Genomic DNA, 6,349 nt, shown 5'->3' with positions numbered 1-6,349 from the left:
ACCTCAAAAATCGCCGAACCCTTGCTCTAGGGCAACGCAGTGGGACCAAAAATAATTTTCCGCAACGGACGGGATTTACGCACCACACGAACGACACGGAAGGAAAAGACTCTCACAAATAAACGTAATCGACCACTGCTTTTGCCTAGCACCAAGAAAATAAGATAGGTCGCCATGGAGGACGAAACAGTTGACAGCGGGCTTGAATTACCGCAACAGTTTGCTGTTATTCTGTTTCGGTTTCTGTAAAGGCAAAACACAACAGAGGTTTGGTGGCAATGACTATTCAAACAGAACTTCGAAAATTGTGTAAGTTGAGGGCACGTCTAACGGTAGAGAAATTTGAAGCTTCCGCGCACAAAAAAGAGCAGGGATACGTTTTGTTTCTTCGCGCGCTAAAGCTGTATCAGAGTCCTTCAAATGCATTGCAGGACTCTGGCTGTATCGTGCTCTTTTTCTGAGCGCTGAAGGTGCAAATTATGGACACCAAGTAGCCCGATCCCAAGCCCTCCTTCAGGTAGAGATATATCGCTGAATGAACGAGGCGACCCCTCCTTTCCGGTAAGCGCGAGGAATGTGAATACGGCACAAGACTCTGGTGGGACTCGTGGAGCCACCTGTGGGACTCCACCATAACTACGAAGTGCTAGCCGTGGCCTCCGCGATCGGCTACCGGCGGCGCGCGCGCCGCCGGCAGCAAATCGCGGAGGCCACGTGCTAGCGTGGAATCGGCTGTTGGCGTTTGTTGCGGGCTTCCCGCGATACGAGTCACCACCAGCCTTTGTGACCTCAACGAATGATGCCGTATGCTAGGGGTGGCTTCCACGTGACCTGAGCCTGAGAGGCGAATATTGTGAGGGTCTAGGGCTGAAATGAGAAGTCTTGCAGAAGCACCCCGTCTTCATTGATTCAATGAATGGCGTGGAAGTTTAACCGTGTGTATTGGTGAGGGTGTGGAATGGAAATTAATTCGGCGTGTTTAATCTGCGACGTATATTTGTGGCGCAATGAGTTGGTTTGATCTTTATTGGGGTATTTAGGGTCACCGAGGTTGACACATGGTAACTCAAACATGTAAAATAATAAAGTAGAGAGATTTGAGGCTAAAACGAAAAGGAAGGACGCTGCTTCTTGTAAACGTTAAAAATATATCAGGTAGATTGTGAAGTTAGTGTGAGCCGCGGAAAATACTTACCGCTCTGTATACACGTTCCAGAGCAAATTTGTGGGCTTTGGTTTCTGTGCAACCGGGCCGCAAGCATGGCGTCAAGTTAAGGGACCACAGAGTATTTAGGCTCGCACGGGTCCGTTTGCGGCAGCCGTTCTTCCGCAACATTTATTGCCATTTACTGCTGTGTATCAAGTCACGTGTGAGCGCAGTTGTAGATCTATGCAACGTGGAAGCTTTCGCGTGCACTAATTCCAACCACAATGGAAAAATTTCTGTGATGATGTTACGGGTTTACAATAATTCATTCCTTTGTTATTATGAGTACGATCTTAGAGGACGAATTTAAAAATATGTATGTACGAAATTATGCGTAGTATTTCTTTCTTCTAAGGCGAAAGCCCAAAGCGCCCCTTACTGCGAAAACCAGTAGTCATCGTCGTTGTTGCTCTAGTAGTAATTGCTGTTTTCCGGTCAAAAAAATGGTCCCCACTGCAAAGACTACAAATAAACTGTACCATTCCTTCCTTACGGACGTTGAGGGAAGCGCGTACGCTTCGTGACATCTAAACTGCGTCAAACGTGCGTAAAACCCTTCGTTAAAAGTGCGTTCAACATTCGATGAAAGTGCGTCCAATCGATCGTCACACTTTCAAAGAATCGAATGGCAACCGAAGAACGAACCCTTGCGACGATTTTTGGGGCACTAAGTAAACGCATGTACGAACGATTGAAATGCATACCGATACGTGTTGTATGAGGTAAAGGGGTACTATTGTACCCATTCTTCATGATCAATGCGTGTGTTGTCGTAGTCTTATGCGTGTATTCCTTTTGCGCGGTTTTCAACTAACCATTTTGACACAAAGAAAGCCCGGTGTCACGCACGCGCCATGTGTTGAGAGATCTTATCAGAGCTCTTCGGTCGACGAACTACTCCAAAGGGAACTGCATTGGTTTTTAGACAGGAAGCCATCGTCCCCACTAAGAAAGCTTTCGCTGTAAAAGCAATGTGTGGTCTGAAGGGATTTGAACCCGAGTATTAACAAGAGTAGCGCAATGCGCTGCGACAGACCTATCTGCGCATGTTGCTGGCGGTGTCGTTGTTGGTCTCAATCGGGCTTTGGAAACAGTTTGCTCCGTCCGAGTTTCGCTGCATTGTGGCCAACCATCCTATTAGACACTCGTCCATGTTGAAGCGGTGTATGGTAGCCAGCGAAGGGGCGATATTTGGAACTGGCAAAATCGCTTACTGTTGTTCCTCCCGTTGGGTCATCAATTCAAACAATTTAACCAATAAAGAGTAGCCGTGACATGGTCCTTTCCTTTTCTTTTACCGCAGATCTCCAATTGGCCGCAAATGTTCAGATGATTTGGGGATACCCGCGAAGTGTGGTTGAATCCTAATTGTAGAGTAGAAATAAATACTCCCAGGTTAGTACCAGTCATCTACTATTTGCTCCTGTCTCCAAAGTGTCAGTGAACACCTTGAGCATGAGTTATACCCAGTAAGCATGCATTTAGAGTGTCATGGTTTAAAAAATGTAATGCTTTCACGAAAAGGGGTTTTTTAAAGTGGAGGCGGCTATTTTGGAGGCAAGGGGTTCCGGCGTAGCTTCGGAATTCTTCTGAATCTCGCAGACTTTTGATTTTTGCTTTCCAATTGGGTCACGTTTGTTGGGTTTGCCTGGGGCTCCATGTCTTGGGCTGGGATGAGCCATTCCAAGCCTCGGAGACGGACGTTCAGGGTCGTATCGCTCTCTGTATTGTCCATCGAGGTGGCATCACCATGGGTACAGCTGGAACAGTTATCGAATTCATCGTCGTCGAGGACACCACGCTGCTTAATGGCAACGACCATGGAGGACCGGCATGGGGTGGCTGCGACTGCGGGTGATGGTTGGCGTGGCACCCTTATTCCCGATAGTGCCCCGGAAAACAGGGATCGTAATTTCTGGTTTGAAGCATAACTTACATTTTTGGGCTTTCCCGTTGCCGCTGCAGCTTAATAAATGACGGCTGTGACATTACGTAGTTAATTTGGTCGCGTTATTGTTGCCTTTTGACAGAATCTGTGAGGGCTGCGCGGGATGTCGCGATATTTGTAACAGCGAAGAAATGTTTTGTCATGTTCGCTATGCAAATATGCCTTTCACTTCGGCACATACTGAGGGGTAACAAAAAGCGGGCGCCGACAGTACACCGAATTTTTCTTGTGGGCGCATGTTTCGTAGTGGTGCATTCGCAAAAAAAAATCTTGAAGGTGCTGTAAGTGCAAAACCGCTAAGGCGGAACGCAGTAAGGCTCGCACAAAGCCCGCTGAAAAAGCATACGTTACTCCAGGTAGCAAGATCGCTGAAATTATACCAAAACTGTCAGTTTTGCTTGAAATTAGTTCGAAAGCAGATGACGCAAGTAAATTTAGAAAATGGTGACGACATTAAATGCTCTGTGCGGGAATGTCAAAAAAGTACAATGACGTCCTTTCTTAAATGAAGTTTAAAAGGTGAGTGAAAATCCTAGAGCTGAAGGTGAAATAGCTTAACCTTAAAACTCAGTGTTCCGTCTAATTGCTAGTACATAATGCTTCACAGCGGAAAAAACACATAACGGACAAAGTAAAGAACCTCAAACAAGCGCTTACTTTCAACTAACGTTTAATGGAAAAGGCACGTACTTAAATATACATTCACAACAAAACAAAACGTCACGTCAACAAGGATAGCGCCATATCTTACACCCGTTGTATGAGAGAGAGAGAGAGAGAGAGAGAGAGGAGATAGAGATCAGAGAGAGAGCGAGCGAGCGAGAGAGAGAGAGAGAGAGAGAGAGAGAGAGAGAGAGAGAGAGAGAGAGAGAGAGAGAGAGAGAGAGAGAGAGAGAGAGAGAGAGAGAGAGTTGGAGAAATATAGCTTTATTGGGACAAGATGGTGATCCTCGGCGTCGGCCGATATTCCTTTGGCTCTAGCAGCGTCCCCGGCCAGCGGCAAAAGAAATGTCTTTTTTTTGCCGTGGGGTTCAGATAGGGCGCTGTCGGAATTATGGCGCTGAAAACTGAAATATGGTGCTGTCTAGCGTTTCGTGTTGTTGTGAATGTATATTTAGGCACCTGCCTTTTCCACTAAAAGTTAGTTGGAAGTCAGCGCGTGTTTGTGGTTCTGTAGTTTGTTCATTGTCTGTGTTTTTGCATTGTAAAAAACAGGAGGTTGAGAAACTTAAGCCACAGGTCCGTGATGCCACCAGCACAGCAGACACCAAAACAAGTCCAAGCACTGCAGCAGCACGGCCCAAAAAACCTAGTTCAGAGGCTGAATGTGTTTGAAGGTAATCTAGAACTTCCTGCCACTCTCTGCAGCTGGCAATGAAGCCGCTCACCGGATTCCTTCTAGGGCTGAAAAAGGAGGAGGTGAAAGGTTCTCTTTCGTTTCTCGTATCGGATAAACACAGATCATTGGCTAGTAAAGGCGGGAGACCTTAGAAAATCCAGATCTGAAATCTACTTTAACGGGAACCTCGCAGTGCAAATAAAAAAAAAGCTTCCTTGAAATGAAGGTTAAAGCAACGAAAAAAGGATATCAGTTTGCATGTCTGAAAAACGGCAAAATGTCCGTGCGTCGCAGCTCTTGTGATCGGGTGATACAAATAAAATAGACGGGAGACTTAATCTAGATCCGGTAACTAGGCTACCTAACCTAAGCCGGCCTTGTCGCAGTATGTAGTATGGTACGTGAGATGACGGGACTGTTAAGATGAGCCGTTGTCGCGACTCCCTTACTTTGTAACGCTTCTCGGCTCAGTGCCATGGAAACCACTCATTCGTTTATTTGAACGCAGAAAGCTTAGAAAATAAGCACGAGTCTACTGGGTAGATCCATGAAGTAGATCCATGATATCTTCATGCTAGATCCATGAAGATATCTCGTGAAGGGACGATGCTTGCGTTGCCAAAGTCGCAGACTGTCTTCGCTTTGGTAGGTCTTTCACAAAGCCAATAAACGGTAGCTGGGACCGTTTATCTTCCATTTCTTTGCACACCAATTTTATATTTCTCCGTGAAAGTATACATTGTTTTGGCGATTTCCGCGCGATCCTGGCCAATGGTTCTCAACGCTGTTAACCATGTTTCTTGATTGTAAAAGCGCTACTTGAAAGCGACGACGAAGGAAGAAACACAACACGAAGCGCTCTTCCTTCGTCGTCGTTTTCAAGTAGCGCTTTTACAATCATGAATCTGTACCAACAAGCCCAACTGGCAGTTCTTCTAACCATATTTCTGCATCGTATGATGATCTCAATTTGCCCGGGAGGCCTTTAGGAACATTTTCTCGGAAGTGTAACTAGTTTTGGAGGATGTAATTTAAGGCGAAAAATTTTTCGCCCGCTAACCGTGTTTCGACTTCCTGGCTGGCTTGCTCTTCGATAACTGTGGCGAAATGCGGTAACAAGTCTCCGTTGTATAGGAAGCGCTCCACCCCCCAACTCTCCCCACCACCACACACAGGCACACACGCACGGACGCGCACGCATCACGCACGCCGCATACGCACAAACACTACGGCATGGATTTCCTGTGAAGTCAAGGGATTGATGTCTAGGGATTTCTGTGAGGCAAAAGCGAGAATTTCATCCAGCTCAAGAATGATATGTATTAAGGGCAATTAACACAAAGGAATCAAGCATATAGTTTTTAAATCGTGTAAGAGTCTTCCAGTGTTCTTCACAAGGTGTTCGCCACCTGCTGTAGGAATAGTCCAACGTGGTGGTAGCACTCTAAGCTAATATTACATTTGGGGATGACGTCACTACTAGACCAGCATTAAACTGTACAGAATTTTCTAATGCGCCAATTTACACTGTGATTTTTCGTGGTCGATACTGAGATTGACGGAGCTGGTATCGCGATGTTGCGTCTTTCACTACTAACATTTGCAGGCAATCTCGTGATCACAATTGCCCCTGTGGGGCGTTAGCGACTCCTTATTAGCGTTGAACTCTGCAGTGACAAAATAAATTCGTTTGCAATGACTTGCAGCATTCGGTGTGTTTGACATTTCGTACAGTTTTCCAGGTGGAAGAAGAGTGTGTCCTCGACAACCCGAGGCTTTCGTCACTGAAACATTCCCATGGCCATTTAAGGGATACGTATCGTGTCCCCGTATCATGCCTGGGTAAAAATAAAAA

The sequence above is a fragment of the Haemaphysalis longicornis genome, unplaced genomic scaffold (genome assembly GCF_048455015.1).
Source record: "Haemaphysalis longicornis isolate Haplotype H1 unplaced genomic scaffold, Haemaphysalis longicornis Haplotype H1 scaffold_7, whole genome shotgun sequence".
In the NCBI taxonomy this organism is placed as follows: Eukaryota; Metazoa; Arthropoda; class Arachnida; order Ixodida; family Ixodidae; genus Haemaphysalis; species Haemaphysalis longicornis.
This window is presented reverse-complemented; position numbering follows the sequence as displayed.